The sequence below is a fragment of the Ambystoma mexicanum genome, chromosome 10, assembly GCF_040938575.1.
Source record: "Ambystoma mexicanum isolate Mex_15411 chromosome 10, UKY_AmexF1_1, whole genome shotgun sequence".
NCBI classification, from domain to species: Eukaryota; Metazoa; Chordata; class Amphibia; order Caudata; family Ambystomatidae; genus Ambystoma; species Ambystoma mexicanum.
In genome coordinates this window covers 408,363,808-408,385,815 of record NC_090932.1, presented here as the reverse complement: position 1 = coordinate 408,385,815, position 22,008 = coordinate 408,363,808, and positions in this window count along the sequence as shown.

Here is a 22,008-nt window from a genome sequence, read left to right as displayed (position 1 = left end):
CTGAGTTCTTACTGGTCATTGCGGCAATGGGGTCTGCATTTGGATAATACAGAGCGAAAGATGCAGGGGGGAACTGGGCTGTCATTGTGCTCCCAAGTTGCACTTCTAAAGTTGGGTTCATATTTCAATTCATGGAAGCAGACAGACCTGCAAGGGGAATCCATGATAGAGAGGAAAAAAGAGTGCCTTATTATATTTATTTGCATTGTCAAGGAAGGTGGTGTGTATGTGTGTGTTAGTGTTTTAGTTTCTGTGATTGTGCTGATGTGTTTGAGTGTGTTTGTAACAGTGTACAGTAGAGGTGCAATGCTGTATCTGTGTTTCTCTGAGTTTGTCTCTAAATATCTAAATCTGTTATTGATTTGTGTGTGTCTCTTTTGTTGGTCACATAAGATAAAAGTGTCCTGAACAAGACAATGAAAATCAATCACAAACCTAGAGGGTCATTCAGAGTTGGGTAGTAATAGTACAATTGTACGTACTGGGCAAATATTGCCTATTTTACTGGCCACTCAATTCTGCATTTGATCAAATTCCATTGGCAGTATTCTACAGGAATAACTGCAGCATTATTCTAGGCAGACATTCTATAGAGCAGTGATCCCCAACGTGTAGCTCGCGAGCAACATGTTGCTCTCCTGACCCTAAAATGTTGCTCGCCAGTTGCTCTGGGCCATTGTGTGGTGGCTAAGAAGAACATCATTCAGGGATGAGACATCAATGGCAGTGTAACCTGAGCCAGAACTGCACAGGAAGGCTAGCCAATCAGTCTGCTCTATTTGACTTACATGACATACTGTTAATTGTTGAAGCATTAGTTGTGGAGGCATCAGTAGAACTGAGTGGGGGCAGGCTATATCCGTGCAGGGAGCAAGAGGTTGGCTACATAAATTAATCTCTTGGGGCTTCAGATGAGACAGACCCCAGTGATTGAAGAGAACCGAAGCACAGAAATTAGGCTGTATTGATCTGTAATTAGGACTAAAAAAAACCTCCCTTATTGAGACAATCCCTGTTTTAGCATTCTAAAATTACTATGTCACTTAGAGCTCTGGTACACTATGAGGTGCATCACTGTCTGGATCAAGTACACAATCTACGAAGATAATGTTGCCGCCAACTGAGCCTTCCCCTGCTGCACTTAGGTGGACAGTTAAAGGGTTAGTTGCCGAACAGTACGAAAATAAGTAAGAAAAGAAGTGACTTGAATGCCCAATTGTCAAGGAAGTTCCAATAAGCTTATTTTGTACATGTATGATTTGCATTTGTTGCCAAAATGCAAGTTCTTGGTCCAAAATGTTTCACATTAATTGCATAAACTTTGTTAAGACATTTTCATCTTCTGATTCTTCTTTCCAGTACGCAAGTGATTTAATGGAAAAGATAATCGTACCAAATGCCCATCTTTCTGTTCTGGCGACAATTGCCAACTTCTGTGTCTTTATACAACAGGAACTGCATATTGGACAAAGTGGCATGCATGATCAAACATTCCTTCTTAAAGAATTGGCTCATGCCAATTTCTTTACATGTGAAGTTTGCGTGGCCCTTGCATCTTAATTTGCAAACCTGTTAGATATTACTTGCCTTGCAAAGCACGGTGGGAAACTTCATACTGTATGATTCTTTGCTTATCTGGCATGTAACTAATGGGTTGGTAAGGGGAATGAATTTAGTGTAGCTACCAATTACATTTCACTTAATTTACTGAAAATAATTTCTTAGTGATATAGTAATTATTTTTACTTTAGCATAGTGTTTCTTGCCGCTTCTAAATTCTTTAAGAACGGATATTACCCAATGTAATGTACTGAATTCATCAACCTCGAGCAATTAATTGCTAAGTCAACCCTTCCACACATTGGAACTTGCGAAGTGCAGGCTGACCCCATGTCAAGGAAGTGCACTTAACAAGTGAGGTATACAACCATAAATGTATAGGAAATGAAAAAAGTAGGTCAGGCGTGCACCCTAGTTCCCAGTAAAAAATTCTTAATGCAAACAGTAACTGGGTTAAATCCCAACAACATGCAGTAGTAACAGGGTTGAATCCCATGATGCAGAATAACAGGTTTGAATCCCATGTGTTGCAGTTCCAATTCTTCTGTTGATTTTCTCCTCCTAGTACTTTCCTGTATCAAACATTCTTCAGGGAGGCTGTAACCTTTTCAGGTGCTGCTAATTAGTTTATGATTTCAGTCTCAAAGGATTTTGGTACATGTAGTGATAACAAAGTTCAGTCATTTCAGGTGGCCAGGAACCAACACCCCTCCAAAACCCAGTTCTTACCCAAAATTGGGGGAGGGGAGAGTACGAGCATTGTCGTCCTCCATAGTGGGGCATGGTAACCCTGGTGCTGCTGCCTCGGAACTCATGTAGAAAAAATGAAAAAAGTAGGTTAGGCGCGCACCCTAGTTCCCAGTCTGGTACACTCCCCTCCCCCAATTTTGGGGGAGGCACCATTTGAAGAAAGGTCTGAAGTTGAGGAACCTGGTGACCTTGATGATGCTCCACTTTTTTCTGGAGACAGTCAGTTGGAGGAGTTGCGGCAGACCCTCCATGATGCCAGTGGGTTGGACACTTCTCCGGAAGTGGAATTCGGTAGGCCTGAGCCTGGGGCTCATGCATAGTCTTCATACAGGAGGCTCATGGCTAGGGTCTCGGAGTATCTGGGCTGGTCCAGTCCTCCCGAAGACTTTGTGCAGGATGATCTGATGGACATTTTAGATCAAGGTCTGTCCTCTTACCCTCTTTTGCCATTTCATTTTACCTTGCAGAAAAGGGTGGCAACTGCTCGGCAGTCCCCAGAATCTCTTCCGGCTGTTAATAAGTCTTTGACCAAGAAATACCGCCCTTCCGTTAGTGACCCCAACTATTTATCTACTCGCCCCACTCCTGAGAGTTTGGTGGTTCAGGCGGCTACGGCCACCTCGAGGCAGGCGGTGTACCCCACCATCCCTACGGATAGGGACGACAAGCGATTTGACGGTTGGGCCCGGAAGGTATTTTCTGCTGGGAACATGGCCCTGAAAACGGCCAACGCCACGTGTGCCTTGGCAAGATTTTCACACACTCTGTGGAATTGTTTCTTTGGCGGCTGAGCATATTCCCGAGGGGGAAGAAAGGGATGGGTTCCTTGCTCTTGTGCAGGTCAGCAAGGATGCCATGTGCGAATCCCTTCAGTCGGGTTTGGATACGGCCGACAGTGTTAGCCTGTCCATGGCTGCAAGCACTGTTGTACGCAGATTTGAGTGGTTGCGGAAGTCGGGGGTTTGCTGCAGATGTGCAGGCCTGTCTTCTGAACATGCCCTTTGATAGCGCACATTTGTTTGGCAGCAAGGAGAGCCTTGAGAGGTTGCAGACCTCAAAAGCTGCGGCTAAATCTTTGAGCACTGCAGTCATCAACCTCTGCCTTTTTGTCCTAGGGGACAGCAGTGGAGGGGAGGTGTATTCGTTACTACTCCTCCTTTGGTAGAACGAGAGGTGCCGCCAGTCAAAGGGGCCAGCAAAAAGTACCTGTGGTGGTTGGGGAAATCATGGTGCCAAAGCCGCTTAGGCAGCTGCCTCTTTGCCTTCAGGCACTGCAGCAGCCGCTTCCAAATAGTCATGAGGCCATGTCCCATGGTTCGCTGGTTGGGGGCAGACTGTCTCAGCATCTCAAAGAATGGCAGGCCATTACTTCAGATGCGTGGGTTCTGGATACCATAGCCCACGGCTACTGCCTTCCCTTCCTTCAGCGGCCTCACGCCAATCCACCGGGAAACTCTCTTTGAAACTTCCGGATCCGCTCCTTGCGCAGGAGATCTTGTCCCTGCTGGCAAAAGGCGCTATAGAACTGGTGCCTGTAGCGGAGAGGAACAAGGGATGGTATTCCCCTTATTTTTTTATCCCTAAGAAAGACAGGGGTTTTGGTCCCATAAGGGACTTGTGTTGGTTAAACAAACTTCTCCGAAAGGACAAGTTCAAGATGGTCACTCTTTCTCAAGTCCTCCAGGCCCTTCAACTTCAGGATTGGTTGGTGTCTCTGGACCTCAAAGATGCTTACTTTCATGTGCCGATTAATCCAGCACACAGGAAGTACCTGAGGTTTGTGGCTGGCGACTCGTATTTTCAGTTTCGGGTCCTGCTGTTCGGATTGATCTCCGCCCTCGAGGGTCTTCACCAAGCTAATGGTGGTGGTGGTGGCAGCGTACCTCAGGCGAGGGGGGATTTACGTCTACCGCTACCTGGACGACTGGCTGATCCGGGCGCGCTCTCTCGAGCTAGCGTCGGATCATCTTGGTGTCACCTGCCGCACCCTCCACAAGCTGGGCTTCTCCCTGAATATCAAGGAGTCTCTTCTGACACCTCCCCAACTGCTCCAGTACATCGGTGCTGTGTTAGACACATCCTTGGGGAAGTGTTCGCCTCCCAAGGTAAGGGCTCATCACATTGTGCAGATGGTGGACAAGTTTCAACACGCCCAGAGTCTCCCGGCTTTTGAATTCTTAAGGTTGCTCGGCCTCATGGCATCCTGCATTTTTCTGGTGCCAGAGGCCCGGCTGCGGATGTGATCCCTGCAGTGGGCTCTCAAGATGCAGTGGTCTCAGTTCTCTGGCAAGATGTCGGATCGCGTTCAGATTCCACACTCGGTCTCCCAGGATCTTCTGTGGTGGGCCAACGAAGGGAACCTGATGAAGGGGTAACAGTTTTCGAAACCGTGGCCGGAGGTGACGGTAGTGACGGATGCTTCCCTCACAGGATGGGGTGCTCATGCCAACGACTTGACCGCCAGTGGTCATTGGTCTCCGTCGGAGTCCAGACTCCACATCAATCTGTTAGAGCTTAGGGTCATCAGGCTAGCCCTGATAGCTTTTCTGCCCTCTGTACAGGGGAAGGGTGTCCTGATCATGACGGACAACACAGTGGCCATGCATTACCTCAACAAAAAGGGGTGGGGTAGGGTCACTTCTGTTGTGCAGAGAGGCAATGCACCTCTGATTCTGGGCCATCCAGCAGGAGATTTCGATCTCGGCAGTTTATCTGGCTGGAGACGAAAATGCGGCGGAGGACGCTCTGAGCAGGCAGAGCTCGGTCTCCCACGAGTGGGAGTTGGCTCAGGTAGTCCTTTAGGAGATCTTCGCGTTTTGGGGAACCCCGCAAGTGGATCTCTTCGCCACCAGTGTCAACAGGAAGTGCGAGAGATTCTGCTCAAGGGAATTTCCTCCAAGAGGAGCCTTAGGAGACGTGTTAGTGGTGGTTTGGTCATTCCCACTGCTGTACGCATTTCCTCCAGGCCTAGTCATTCCTCAAGTGTTGCGGAGTTTCGGTTCCCACATGATTTTCATGCTCCGGATTGGGCCAGGAAAGCGTTGTACCTGGACCTTCTAGAAATGTCCATCTGCCCTCCACGCCGTCTTCCCTAGCGAGAGGATCTGCTCTCGCGTGGGGGAGGATAAGGGGGGGTTCAGGTTCTCCATCCAGAGGTCAAGACTCTCAACCTTCACGTTTGGTATCTGAAAGGTTGAGGTATAAGGATTGGGACCTCCCAGATGATGTGATGGAGGTGTTGCTTTCGGCCAGGCGGCCTGCAACAAAATTCCTGTACCGTTGCTGTTTGCGTAAATTCTGCGACTGGTGCAAAGATCAGAATGTTGATCCTTTTCAGTGCTCCATTCCTATGGTTTTGTCTTTCTTACTTTCTTTGGCCCACAGGGGCCTTCACGTGGGTACCATTAAAGGATACCTGGCGGCGCTGTCTATCTTTAAGCGCTCGTCAGAAGAATGTTCTTACTTTAACATTCCTTTGATTTCTCAGTTTCTTAAAGGACCGACTAATGTATTCCCGCCGGTTTGGGATTTGAATTTGGTTTTGAAATTTCTCATGTGTGCTCCGTTTGACCTTTGTACTCTTGTCCTTTGAGATTACTGTCCTTCAAGCGGGTGTTCTGGGTTGCGGTTACTCACGCTCGCAGAGTGAGTGAATTGCAGGCACTTTCATCTAAGCCACCCTTTACTGTGTTTCACAAGGACAGGGTTGTACTGCAAGTACGTCCCACTTTTGTACCTAAGGTAGTTTCTGAATATCATTTGAGTCAAAAGGTGGTTCTTCCATCTTTCTACCCTCCTCCTCATTCTGGTAAGGAAGAGGAGCGACGCCATCATTTGGATCCTAGGAGAGCTCTGAGCTTTTACATTTCTAGGATGTCCAGAGTCAGAGTGGATGATCAACTCTTTGTAGGATATGCTGGACACCGATTGGGCCAGGCTGTTACCAAACAGACCTTTTCCAGGTGGATTATCCTTACCATTACGGGGTGTTACCGATTGGCGGGTAAGGACCCTCATGAAGGGTTGAGAGCTCATCCTACTAGGGGCGTGGCTACTTCCACCGCCCTCCAGCGGGATGTTCCTATTAGGAATATTTGTGATGCCGCTACATGGGCTTCCATCCACACCTTTGTTAAACATTATTCCCGGGATACGATCCATGGTCAGGATATGGCCTTTGGGAAGGCGGTTCTTTATTCCACAATCTAATTGGGTACTCAATTCTTTTCCCAGCTCCATTTACTGGTACAGCTTTGGGGGTCTGTCAAAGATGTGTAATAAGTTGGAGGACATAATCCAACAAGTTACTTACCAAACTGGTAACGTTCTTCCGACTGGATGTTCCTCCAACGTATTTCACATTGCCCTGCCAGGCTGCCCCTCTGGAGAATTTCCTATGCGATTGCAGCTTCCGTTTCCACAAGGCTAAGTTCAGTCAAGCAGGCATGACTGGTGCCACATGTTCGGAGGAAAAAAACTTAAACTGAGGCTACGGGCGCTGTGCGTCTTATTAATAACATCTAGTGACGTCGCCCTCGACGGAGGCCTTTATCATCAACGCAGGACGCCCTCTGACGAAAAAGTTTCCGAAGTGCACAGCTGTGGACATTACATGTCAAAGATGTGTAATACGTTGGAGGAACATCCAGTCGAAAGAACATTACCAGTTTAGTAAGTAACTTGTTCTTCCCAGGGGATTGCTTGGGAAAAAGAGTACCCAAAATCCATCAGAAAAATGTTTTTTATTCCTAATCACTTGTCTTCAATGTAACAGACCTTGAGTGCTTTAAAAAGCACTATTTTCCACTAGATTTCTTGGGTGGATAACCCCTCACACAAGGCATGGCTGAAATGATCTTTACATTCTACCATATTCTGTCCAATGTTACTCATCCTGTTCTAATAATGTACAATTTGCCCCTAAAGATCCTGACAATCCCTTTTGATTTGGATGGGGTAGCACCAAAATAAGCCTTTATTTTTTGGAGTAAATGCTACTGTGGAAACGTGCTTAAAACATATTTGCCATTAAATCGCTTGAAAATTTCCTGGGAGAGAACTCCAAGCACTCAAATATTTTGTTGCATCCTGTAATGTTTTTGAATAGTTTTGCTGGCATAGCACCTAGAAATGTACTGTTTGCCACTTCATTTACTAAACATTGTATTTCTATACCAATTTAATGTCAAATGATGTGTAAGGCCATTATGAATTGCCTGGGCTAGGTTTACACCTGGATGAGATTACTGTTAATTACTGACAATTAAAAGTGTTATCAGCAGTATTGAGTTTAGTACAGTTATGATTAGTTCCAATCATTTTACCACCGACTGAATGCGATAAATTACATCAAAGTACTGAAGTTGCTCACCATTTCATCTGATGCTCAAATGTTGCCCATTGCTAACAAAAGGTTGGGGACCCCTGCTATAGAGCAACTGTCTTTTTAAGCCTGTACCTAAGAGGAGAAGTTTAAAAAATCTAAATGATCAACCATTTTTTTTAAAACAAGCTTGTTTTACTGTACAAAGGGAATTGCAGGTACTTCCCTTCAATGGAGTGAAAAATGTTATTGCAATGGGCCATGTTGACGGGTGAAAAGTGTGCAGCTCTGATTTCCTGCTGCTAAATGCCTTACCAATCATATCATACTATATATTAAAAGGCCAGATGTATGTTTGTCCGAAGCAGTCTTGGCTACTTCGCTTGTTATCACTACTAGAGGGAGATGTTGCCTTGCACATACAACAATAAGACTTCAAGTTAATCTTCCAGGCAAACAAAATATGTATTTAAAACAATGATAACATATAATTAGTTGCAGAAAAGTTGCTTACACTAAGAAAATATACACATTTAACAAAAACATATAAAGAAATTCATTTGATTAAGCACTATTTCTCTAACAAAAGAAATTACTTTTTTAATGTACTTATGTATTATGTAATTATTCATTGTAATATTTCTTGGTATGTACTGTATCATTAATTATTCATGTACATTTTAAACTTTATTTGACTAGAATGTACTTTTTTATGATCTCATGTCTACTTCCAATCATGATGCACGTGAGTTGTATTACTCTGACATCACTCAACATTATATATGTGAGTGCAAAGCCTGTAAGTGGAATCTAAGACAATGAGGACCAGATACAACAATTGGCTGTATGTACTATGTTGAACTTTCAATAGGTTGTGTGACATTTTCTTTGAGGTTACTCCTCCTCCAAGTATAAGGAGCAAGATCCTTTACAAAACAAAGTGTTTTCTATTAACATAAATTGTGTTAAAATGCACAACATAATATATTTACAAGCTGAAAAAGTCTTCCTTTATGCACAATACCCCATGCACACAGGCGTTTCCACTAGTGTAATGCATAAACGGTAGAATTGCAGAAATTACACTTTTGTGCATAGAAAATGTACAGTAGTAGTATGAGCCACTACGGTACATAATCCATTTCTACCTTCATATTGATAAAGAAAATGTCTGGCAACAAATGTTAAAAAAGCACCATTTTATGTTACAACCGGTGGGGAATGTCTTTCTGAAATAGTTCTGGAGGTAATCCAGAAATATCAGCTCGGCTGATTGTAAACTTTATATTGGATGGATTTTCAGAAATACCACAGACGGAGCTGATGACTTTCTCCAGCAGTATTTAATTGAAAAAAATCCATTGAACGCTGAATGGGAGGTTAGCTCAGGGGCAACGTGATTGCCTTGGAGGCAAGCTGACATGAAGCAACACAGGTTCGATCCTTGGGTCTGCGCTTAGAAACCTCTGGGCATTAAGCTTGTTTTAAATAACCAATTATGTATTATATAATTACCACCTTAGTTTGTAGTCTACTAATAATTAATATATAAATACAAAAAATACACTCCTTAGCTGCTAGTAAATGTTGAAATTCAGGTTGAGGTGCACCCTTGGGCCTCATTATAAGTTTGGCAGTCCGGGAACTATGGCACCGGTAAACTTGCCGGTACCGTAGTTCCCGGGCCAACAAACTACAAGTTGTGCTCATGGGTGCCTTTCTGCCCACCAGGCCGGACCTGCTGGGCAGAGCGGCACCCGTGAGCACAGTATGTCGGATGCACCAGCACCATTATTAACGGTGGCGGTGCATCCGACCTCCCTATTCCCATTCAGCCCTATGGGGCCGAATGGCAATGGGGAGTATCTTTTTATCCAGCGCCCGCAAATGGGCAATTACCTGGTCCGGCAGGGCTACCGCTGATGTCATTGTTCTTTTTCTTTATTGTATGTTATTGTCCCTCTTATACAACTGCAAGCTCAATATCAATGGCAAACTAATCGTGAAACACTACTGATGTAACCTTGATGAAATGTCAATAAAGAAAGTTGAAAATAAAATAAATAATGAGGCCTATTGTCTTAGTACTCATCAATCAGCTTCATTTTTATTACATATTTGATTCTATAAATTATCACCAGGGAAAATTGCCAAAGACATCAGGTCTACATACAACATATGTATATATATTAGACACACACATCAACCATTACACATCAATACTTCAGTTTTACTGTGAGCAATAAAGTGAAATGTGCTCAAAAAGTGTTCCTGTGCTTGTAAACATGAACTGTAAAAAGATACACCCTGAGTGAAGTCATTTAGCACTAAAAAAAAATAAAATAGTATTGAGATAATTCCCTACTATGAACGCCCCGCATGTTGCATTCCTTTGACTCAGAATCAGTCTTGGAATTTGTTCAGGGGCTATATTTAAATTTCTGGCACGTCAAAGAAATACCCTAGTGGCATATATGCAAGCTAAAATTCATAAAATATTCAAACATTACTTCAAAACATATGCGTAACTGCACTTGCTTAAGCATAAAAATCTGCTACCCATCAATTGGGGTATATTTTAACTACTGCACCTGGAAGGGTTTCACACTATACACCCCCACATACTTTCCCTTTTGTCTGTCAGCTAAATTCTCGCAACAGCTTGACAGGACAGGCCCTCCTGTTCGGCCCACAATTCAATGTTGTCATTCAGCCACTTGCTTGTAGGGGCCATCATGACCACTGAGAAGATATTCCTGGGACACAGGGGAAGTCTTATGGAACAAAACTGACGACAAACTCTGATACTATTTGGATCCTTACCTCCTTGGTAAACGGGAATCATATTAAGCTGCTGTGGACTGTAACAGACCATTGGTGTATGGGTTGCAGTGGTGCCAACATTACCATTCATGGTCACAGAACCTGCCATTTGAATGTGTACATTGCCACTGGGCAGAAGAAGTGCCCATGCAGCCTACACTCTTCTTCTTCCTCTTATTTACTTTCTACTGAAGATCATGTGTGGGAGCCATTCATGTACATCTACAACATTGCTGAAATCAAGACAAATGCCTTGCCCCATCTGAGCAGAATATGAGCAGGCCTTGAAACACTCGGTTCCTTCCCGTCAGGCTGAAATCTGAAGGATTGTGTTTTTTAATTTAATTTCTTTTTACATTTTCCAGCTCTGGACTAGATAGCAACAGCCCAACCATGCTAGGGGCAAATTCCACCTTGCCCCCCTCCCAGTTGAACCCTAACAGCGGGGGAGCAGCCAGGTCTCAACAGTGAAGGGAACTTCCTTGTTTGAACTGTGCCACGCATGGTTGGCCATTCTCTATTATCGATGATGTGAGAGAACCGGCAGCACATTTCTTCTCTACTTTGCGCCTCCAAATGCAAGGGATGGCACGCACTTGCAGTCATCGGGCCTGCTATGGGTTCATGTCTCTCACTAAATCTCCTCTTCCGCTCTGCACCGGCTAAATGTCTCGTAGGCAGCCAAACATTCCTCACGCCCTCACCTCATCATAGTCCTCTCTGACAGGGACCTATTGCACAGGCCTCGTGCAGTGAGGGCTCCGGGGAGGGTGTCTTTTGTCCCATGCACTTTGGTGGATTGTGTCAGTGTAATATTGTGTTGTCTTCCTCTTCCTTATGTCCTCGTGGTCAATCAGGGGGTCTAAATTACAATGAATAATGTTACTAGTCAAGGGGGAGACGGGTCCCAGAGCAGTCTGCCTCATCTGGTGAAACATTCCAAGTCCCGCAAAGAAAGACCTAGTAAAGTTTCTCAATGTTAAATCATTTGCTAACATTACCTCAATCCTATCATTCGGATTGGGCATGCTTTGTGAAATACATATTTGAATCAGTTACATATACCAAAGCCACTGGGTACCTGAATCCAGGTTATTCACATTGTTTAGCACAGGCTAAGTGCATTATTTACAATACATTCAAAGTGCCGCAAATAACTGACTATCAGTGATAGCAAGAGGTGTCCCCTCTGCACTTTGTGTTACATATCTTTTTAAAACATATACTTAGTGCCCTTATGTGCAACGCCGAATAAGTAAGCATTGCTCCCTTGGATGAAGAAATGTGTGGCATCTGGTTGAATCAAACATTTGTCCCCTGGATGGTTAAATGTACGGCCTCTGGAGGAAGCAAACACTTATCCCCTGGATGAAGAAATGTGTGGCCCTGAATAATTAAATATGTGACTTCTGGAGGAAGGAAACAGTCGTTCCTAGATGAGGAAATGTATGGTCTTTGGAGAAAGCAGCACAAGTGTGGCAAAATGACATCTGCTCTGCCCACAGTTATGAGTGGTGGCTGAATCACCTACTTAATTCCGCACTACTACTAAACCAGAAGTGATACCAATCATAAAGGTGAAAAAGGTAAGCCCTAAAAATAGTGACCCCTTTGATTATTTTGGTAGCACAGCTCGAGGGCAGGCTATATCATCAGGAGCGGTGTGTGCTGATAACAGTAGCAATCCAAACAGCTTTAGTATAATTGTTCCAAAATAAAATGATGTCCTTTCAAGGTTCTATAAAAACAGTCAATGCAACAAAGTAACTTAACATCCCCTACAAAAGAAACAGAGAGAACACAGAAATGTCTGTGGATGGGCACACTGGGTTGATCCGCAGGGTTATTCAGTCAAGAGACTTGTCAACAAAGTCAATAGTTCAAGCATATGTGTTTGTAGAAATAAGGTTGCAAAGGTGGCTTTAAATGTCTCAGTGGCCCCAAAAAGAGGATCAGAGGGACTGGGTCGTTTCACTGTAGCTTAGGTTTCTTGCCGTGGGGGGTCAACGCTTCTTCAGGCAATAAATCAACAGTGTGTTGGTGAGCTGGTCAACTGGGTCTTATATGTGGTGTGGTATGAGCAGCAAAGGGATTTGTCTCAAAGAAGCTTGGGACAGGCATGTGAGGTCAGGAGTCAGTGCAGCTCATAAACGGCTCAAGGAAGTAATGAGGTCTCAGAACTGTTACTTGACTTTTGAGTTTCTGGGAGGTCCATGCCATTATTTGCAGGGGCATTTCCTCAGTTTTGTACTTGAACTCCAGGAAGTTGTCAGACACTTACAGGGGGTCCTTCACCTCCAGTGATCAGGATCCTTGTTCCCGAGACAAGCCAGCAGAGAAGCCTTGGTCCAGCAGCAATGTCACCCCCACTGTTCCCTGGAGATGGTTATGGGGCAGAGCTCTCCTGCACCTTGGAAGATTCTGTGCTGTCCTCTATGATACAGGACTTTGGAATACACTGTATCTCAATAGAGTTCCAGATGATTCGCAGGAGTGGATTTCCTCTCTTCATAAAGCCAAAATGTCACAGGGAAATGTGTCAAAACAAGTGTGTTTTAAGGGAGCCAATCCAGACTGTTGTAACAAGTACCCTTTGCCTTGCACCCTGGAATTGGTGGGGGGTGGGAGGGCAGGAACTGGTAGAGAGCCCTAACAGAAACCTAGATGGTGGAACCCCTTCTCAGCATCCCTCTATCTTCTAGCCACTCTAACACTGCCCCGTCCCTACAACTGGTTACTTCACAGGGACTCCAGTGATCAGTGACCTGGTGTGAGAGTATCTTTGTCAGGTTAGTGCTGTCTTTGAAACACTGATTCTGAGGTAAGATCCTGGGGGAGATGTCTGGGCCCTTGGGAGGAAGGTGTTGGTATTCACCTGGAGGGTCAAAGAGGCAGCATCCGGGCCATTGTTCCACATGGCAATGTGGAAACAGTCAGACCAGACACCAATACATATTAGTCCTGCCATAGCTGAGTCCTGCTTACAGAGATGGCACTCGTGTGATATCAAAATGGTGTGGCTACATAGTTGTCATCATGCCCCAAACCGGCATGGCTTATATTTAAAGATCTATGTGTCCCCAGACAGAGTAAGGCATACGACTATTAAGTTGGGAAACAGGTGCAGAAGTTTAAAAAGCCACCTTTGCCTGTAGGACCATTGTTCTCCAGCAGCTGTCATGAATGCACATGTGATATTCGAACCTGCCTTGTGCCACTTCAGGGCTGGTGGTGAGGGTACCAAGTGGCTGGCTCAGCAAGGGCACATGGGTCCACTATCCTTTTAGCATGGAGAATTTGTGAAAGTGTGGTCTGATTAGCAGGCATCCCTTTTGGAAACAGAATTATCGGCACCATTTTATGTATTTACAATTTAAGGAACAAGGCGGTCGCACCATCATAGATTCTAAACCATCACAACAAGTCCTCTCGATGAAGACATCCGTGAGTAGTACCTGGGATAAACACATTATTTTTCCACTGGGAGGCCTCATTTATTCAGTTGCATAATGTAAAATGTGACAATTTTCCTCTGGCGAAAATGACCTTATTTTAAGTTTGTATTAAATAAGCTTTACACCAGGAATCTGCTAGTGGAAAACAGGTGGGAAATCCAAGAGCCTCCAAGCATGGCAAAAGACATTGGCATATTTCAGAGGTCCGCCGGTAAACTTCTGGTGTAAAGCCAGCCAATGTAAACTTAAAATTTCTGCTGGTGGAAAAGCAGTGGGTTTTACAATATGGCACACTCATGATGCCAGAACAAGCAAATGTAAGACCTCTGAAGGACACAAACACCCAGCCCCTGGATGAATAGATGTTTTACTGCTGGAGAAAGCAAATACTGAACATCTGCAGGTAGAGAGACCTCTGGAGGAGGCAAACATTAGAGCCCAGGATAAATACATATCTTGCCACTGGAAGAGCAATCATGGGTGCCTAGAGGAACACACAAGAGATCCCCCACAGGAGGTAAACAAATGTATCTGGAAGACAAATGTGAGACTTCTGAAAGATGCCCACACCAGTCCCCTGTATTAATAAAGGTTTTGCTGCTGAAGGCATCCAACGCTAGGCATCTGCAAAAACAAATGTTTGCCACTGAACAATGATGAAATTGCTTCTGCTCCACAGGAGTACAGGGATAAGTCGTTTCTAAACCGCCTAGTAGCAGAACCCCACCCCTGAAAAGAAAACACAGAAAAGGCAGAGCATTGTAGAATGCCACTCTGGCTAGAAGGGCAGGAATGTTCAGGCACCTAAGTGGCACAGGGACAATGTTCAATAATGTCTTAACAGTAAAAAGCCGGGTAGAGGGGGCTTAAAGGTCACCACAATCTCAGAATTAGATCAGGGGATGGATAGAGCATCTTCACAGTACATTATTCTTGTCTTTCGGGGTTCAACAGTGTCGAGTCTGGCTTCTAGATGCTTCCTGAAGTGTTGATTTATCAGTGGATTTGTGAGCTGCTTGACTGGGTCCAATACACAGTGCAGTCCAACCAGCAACAAGACTTGGCACAAAGAAGCTTATTCGACAGACATGGAATGTCTAAGTCGATGTAGCTCACAAGTGGTACAATACAGGAATTGGGCACAGAGCTATTAATTGACTTTTACGTTGATAGGAGGCTCAATTCAGGCTCTCCACGAATAAGGTGAGTTCTTCTGTTGATCTCACACTCCGGGATCTTGGATGGCTCCTACAGGAGATCATTCACCACCAGTGAGCAGGAGCCTGCTTTCAGTGCAGCCAACGTTGAGATGCCTTGGTCCTGTAGCAGTCACCTCCATTTGTTGTCTGGTGATAGGGGACAGAGGTTTCCTCTGACTTGGATACCTTATGTCTTCATCTCTATGACAGAGGACATTATAATGGACTGCACTCCAAATAGAGGTCCAAAGTGTATCCTTCTTCTCCTCATGATTTTCAAAAGATGAACCAATGAATAAAGGGCTGCGTCTCTTATTTTAAACACAAAATACCACAGGGGATTGGTTAAAAGCAAACCTGCTGAAAGGGGGACCCTCCCTGTTGTAACAAGTACCCTTTGCCTCATCACATAAAGCCCAGAGTACCTTGCTTTCAGTAAAATGGAGGATCAGGAAAGGGAAGAAAGCCACGACAGAAAGCTAAATGGTGGGACCCTTTTTCAGGCCTACCTTTCCTCTATGGATACTCTACTCCCGTCCCTTTCTCGTTCCTGCTGGTTCCAAAGAACCTCCATTGATTCTTATGGTGGGAGGCTCATCTTGTCATGTCAGCTCAGCTTCTGAAGCATCATGTCCATGGATATCATGAGGGAGGTTTTGATGCCCTGGGGAAAGTGTTACCCTTCCTGTTGGAGATTCAAAGGGGGAGAGGCTTGGCTATTTTTCAACCTGGCAGCTTTGGAGACAGTCAGCCTAGATGCCAATATACTTCACACCCTTTCATAGTTAGGCTGTGTTCACAGAGCAAACACTGGTGTGATATCAAATTGCTATGGCTTTATACTTGTGTAAACAACAGGGTGGAAACCTGCCCCACAACAAGCCAGGGAGAGAGGACAGAGAGACAAAAGTGGAGTAAAAGGAATAGTCTAGCAATCCAAACAGTATTGGGTTCCACCAAAAGTCACAAGTCCAGAGATCCAAAAGAAATCTGGAAACAAAGTACAGTCCCAAATATCCCATCCAAGAACTGCTGCAAGAAACCAGTCCAAAAATATCCTAGCCAAATCGTGATCCTAAAGCAGTTCAGTAAATCCAAACAAAAGCCAAATCCAAAGATCAACACAGCAACCTGAGTCAGAGGGCCAGACAAGGAACAGTCCACAGAAGCAGCAGAAGTCTAAAGAATTGGAGAATCCAAAAGTGAAGAGGCTGCAGGACGACACACAGCAAGGCTTGCAGCGAGAACACAAGTTCTAGAGCAGCATGCCGCTCACATGAAAGGAACCTATCCTTCCATCCTCATGTCACCGGTACAATTGCGTGGCTCCATTGGTAGATGGTGCACATGGCGTGATGATGCTGCATGCACCACGGGATCTTGGGGCTTGCAATTCCAATATGTCTGTCTCTCAGATACCACAGCAATCACCATTCTCTATGATATGTTTCGAGTCAGAGCTGGCCTGGCTATCAGATCCTGACACCTGGCATGGTTTATATTTAAAGATTTATGCAACACCAGACTCTCTAAGCCAAGGAAAAGTACTATAATTTAGATCAGAGATGTAAACGATTAAAATGAATCCCTCACCTTTGTTCCAACAGCAGGCAGGATTGCACTTGTGACCCTTGAACCTACTCCATACCGCAGCAGAGCTCGGGACGTGGATGTAATTAGACTGGTTACAGCAAGGCAATTGTGTGTACTATAATTTTGGCATGGAGCATTTTAATAGAGGGTTCTGATTAGGAGACCAAGCTTTTAGTGATAGAATTACCCACATCAGTTTATGTCCATAAAACACAAAAGCTTTGAGTATCCTGCCCTTTTAGAAGGCAATCTATTACATAGAGGATGTACACACTAGTATTTAGCTACTGGAGGAAACTAACATTGGGTGTCTGGAATAACAAATGTGGGTCCTCTTGAGGATGCAAACACTGGACTTTTGGATGACTAAATGTTTTGCATCTGGAGGAAGCAAGCTGTGGCGTCAAGATGAAAAGAAAGTCAGACCCCTGTAAGATACGGATACAGGGAATCTAAAAGTATAGAAGTGGGACTTCTGGTGCAAGAAAATTCTTGAAGTCTGAAAGAACAAAAGTGTGATCATGCCATGGATGAACAAGTGTGGGTCTCTCAAGGAAGCGAAAACTGTGCCCTAGCATGAAAGAATCTGAGAGGTCAAGAGTATCGAAACACAAGCTCCACAGACAGAGAAATGCAGGAACATTTCACGCTATTAGGACGCTGCAACATGCGAACATTGGGTGTATTGTTAAACACACGTTATAACCCTGGAGAAAGCAAATACTTGGCCCTTGTGTGAAGAGACAGTGTGCATGTGCAGGAATCACACTCTTAGCATAGAAGCTGTAGGGAGGAAAAGAAAAGCACACTCTTTTTGAAGAACCTTCCTAGAGGCACTGAAAGCTGGAGAGATCATCCCCTGATATCGTCCCATCATGCATTTCCCCTTCCTTAGCAAAGTGACTGAGAAAACCATGACAACTATTTTGAAAGGATCACTCAGTGCTATTTTCTGTAGTGCTGCCATCCTGCATCACAACCACGATGCAGCACAGAGACTGACATTGTCCATGTTATCGATGACACTCACCATATAATGGACAAAGGGGACCCCTGTATATTCATTCTTCTAGACCTCTGAACCCCCTCCACTGCTGTTGAAAGTGAAGCATTGCCAGAATCCATGCCACACACAATGGCTTTGATGGAATAGTCCTGTAGTGCTTTGCCTCCTACTCTCCAGAAGAGACCAATTTGTCCAGAAGCACACCAGCAGATTCCAGCTACACCCAGCAGCCTGCAGGGTTCCACTAGGTTCCTTCCTACTCCTGTCATCTTCAACCTCTACATGGAACTTCAGGTGTAAATCCTCTTCATCAGCAATGTCAAGGGACATCAATATGAAGATGACACTTAGCTTTACCTAAGGATACATTGCATTAGCAGTGTCCATCAACATGAGCAGTGGCTGCCCATCAACCAAGTCTGGATGCCAAGTGTCTACCTGAAGCTCAACCTAACAAAGCCCAAGTATATGTTCCTAGGAAACAACACTAAGCTTGCCCAAGTCCAGAATTTGCTGACAGACATGATGGATGCACACCTCAGGTCTCACCAAGTGCAACATCGTTTTGCTCTTCCGTTGACTGTGACCTATCATTCAAAACACACAATGCCAAGAAATCCCAAACAGCCTAGTATCAGCTCACGCGCCGAAGCAACATCAAGCTTTCATCCCTCCCCCAAGTTTCAGATGATTTGGAAAAGGCATACCCCACCTGGATGGTGGTAAGACACTACTCTCAGTAGATCAGACTCCACTTTCATGCCTCTGAAAGTCATCCATCATGCTGGGCCACACATCATCACAGGACGGAGAAAATTCAACCACATTACCCCTATCTTTAAGGAGCTGCACTGACTACCCCATCAAGCATGCATCATGTTCAAGACAACCTACATTCAACAAAGCAGTCACAACCAAATCACGACCCTACCTTGCGAAAAAACTCTCCATCTCTGATGCCCCACACAAAGTCATACGCTGATCAGACGGCAAACAAAGTACTGCAAGATGTAAACAACTAGGAATAATGAGTTTTACTGCTATACACCTTGAGATGGGACCCCCCCATCCTACATGTCAAACAGGACCTGAAGGACCTACCCTTCAAAGAACATCTCACAAATTACAGATGGCTTCACTCAACCCTAATTCTCCCCCTCCAAACCCTCTTCTCTTATTCCACCTTCCATTCCTGCTACCTCTGTTGCACCCACACCCTATCTGTAGCTCTGGGAGATCCTTCTCTGCATTCCTTTTTGCATGGAATCTAGATGAACGGTTTATTATCTCCATGCATGCATACCTACACATTGAGGGAGAGCATTACATGCACTTTGGCAGCCATGATGTCAACATCTCCTGGTAGAAGAGATTGCTGGCAGGAAGTACGAGATTAAAAATGAAAAGAAAATTCATATGGCTTCTAGTCTCCTAGTCAGTGTTTGAGACAGAATCAAGTATGCCCTGTCATCAATTATCCCTTTCTGGTTCAACCTCGTTGTCTTCCATGACACGGGATAATAATCAATGCAGCTTAACGGGAACCTGCCAACTAATATGTTTATCCCAAATCCCCCTACCAGTGTTCACGCATAACCACTTATGTGGGAGCTTTGAAAAAGGGAATAGTCAGTGCCCTACACTGTGGCATGATGCCACATGCATCGCTTGCAGACTGCTCAATGGACAGATACATGGGCTTCGTTTCTACCTTAGGTAACATGAAACCCCACTCTCAGCGAGCATAACTAACTTGAAAAGGGCTCCAATGGGAAGGACACATTTGCATACAGTGCATTCCAAAAGCGCAAGCAACTTGCTTTTCAATTCCAGGGCCGCTGTGGGCTTCTCAGTGCCAGGTGTGGATTATTGAGCGGCTCGTGGGAAATCAACTTTACTATACACCTGTTTACGGTGGCGGGCCAGATTCTATCTGAGGTGAATGAACAGCCGGCAGTTCAGTTCCGGGGTCACTCAATGACTAGTGGCAGTTGAAATTAACAAGGTCCTCTGCCGAGAGGATTGTTGTGGAGAAGCCTACATTTGCATGCACAGCTTTGCAGCAGCGAGCCTCCTCTGTGATGCCAGATATGGGCTGTGGGGAATGCTATAAATGCGCCTTTTGTGTTCAGCAAAATGGCGAGGGCACTCTGGGGCCCGGCGATGCTCGCCTGTGCTTTGGGAAGCCTTGTACCTGGAAACAGTGTCAGAGGTAGGGCACACTAATTATTTTAAGGGCGCGTAGTAAAGAATGCCCAGGTGGTTTGCCCGGAGCCGTTTCTTCTCATCTTCGGAGCGCTCAGGATCATTTCCCTGCATGGCAAGCAATTACAACTAAGCCAGCAGTTTTCACCAGACGTCTTTTGTTCTATCCCTGTTACAGAACAAGCAAGTTAATGTTCTACACAGCGGAATTTGCGCATCGCCTTGTGAATGGTGAACGATCCCTCTAAGACACGCTGTCCTCTGCCATTCATGTCAGCACTTCCGGTAGCAGTCGTTGCTGATTTCTCTTAAAACCCTTTCACTGCTGGGACTTCAATGTTTTCTTAAAGACATTATGGAATGACATAAATACATCTCATAGGCAGTGAAAGATATACATCTTGATTAACTCATTGTGCCACGTTTTTCAAATGCCAAACTACCATGCTCGCTCTATTTCCCTCTTTTCCATTCTCACCCCCTCTATTTGAGTTAGAATTCTCTGTGAATCTATGTTTCTGTCGTTTTCTATGTGAGTTAGAGTTGCTTTGTAAGGTGTGTGTTTTACAGAGCCAATCCGTCCATGTTGCTGACTGCTGAGAAAAGCTTCAGAAATCCTGGGTGCGGGTTCGAAGGGGGGTCGGGTGTAGAGTATGAGTGGTACAAACATCTATAAAACAAGCTTTGGCAATGGCCATAGTTTGGGCTTTTGTGTGGGCATTAGAAAGGCACTTGGCAGGTACTTGGATAGAGGTATTAACTGGCCATTGATAGTAGAACCTGAGAAAATGGTGCAAGTACCTGGGTATCTAATAGCAGTGCTGGCAATTGCCTAGCACTTATATACAAGCCATACCTGTCAGCTTTGTCAATGCTTGTTTTTTATAAGACCTATGTAAAGGTTACACAGAGTTCTTATAAGTCGAGTGGATGAAAGCAGACCTGCGAAAGACATTTTAATACCATTAAGGTGTTTACAGCTCTAATTAAGTTAGTTATTAACTCTCAGACGACTACTTTGAAAAAACATTGGCATGCACTTTGAGTGCAACATTTTATGGTAAGGCTTCATTAAAGCAAGCTGAAAGAGTTCCAATGAGGTGGTTGTTTGGGTGGGGAGGGGCAGGAATTGTGTGGATATGGCAGTAGGGATTAGCATAGCCATCGGAAGCCAATGTGTGGCGAGAGGGTGCAGTAATGAGAGATCGACACACAGGTGGCATTTTTGTTTTGCAACAACCTATTATTCAAATGAAAGTAGGGTTGGGGAAAGTCCTCACTGGCCCTAACGCTAAGAGGAGTTTCCTTGCCTCAACACAAATCGCAAATGGGTCCGTCAGGATTTCAAAATAAAAATAAGTCCAGAATCATGTCAAAACTCTAACCCTAGCTCTCACACTCAATATAAGGTGCAAAGTAGTTGTCTTCTAAGTAAGTTATTCATAGTTCTTTTCCAAGATCACAACACAAAATTCCAAAAGGTGCAAAAGCAAAGAAAGTTACACATGGGTCAAGAGGATGCCTTCCTTCTCTTGACTTCTTACAATGTTCACAAGACCCAGGGGGAATGATTATAGTTTATAGTTTACTTCTTATATAGTGCAACACGCCCGAAGGCCTCAGTGCGCTGGCGTACAACATACATCAATACAAACAAAACCTACAGTGAATCGAAACAATATGATATCATTCATACAAATATAAAAGATATCTATTGTATTTATGGTGCACACCTAACTCTCAGATATTTGTGTGCATTGCTTCAGTTACATTTGTACAAGGTTACACAAGGAAGTTACAGAGATACAGCTACAGAGATAATATTGTAAGGTTACATACAGGCATATGAGTAGATACATAGATAAATATATACATACATTATAGGTAGAGTTCATTAAGTCAGTGTGGGCATAGCAGTCAAAAGTAAAAGCCAGAGGTCGCCAGGCAGTTGTCTAGTCTCCTGGATGAAACAAAAAGTGTCTAAACTTAAAGACACTCCCGTCCCCTGCACACCTTACAAGCTGAAATAAATCAGTCAAATTTCATAACATTTGCACTTTTATATATAGAAAGAATTGTCAATTTAGAACATAG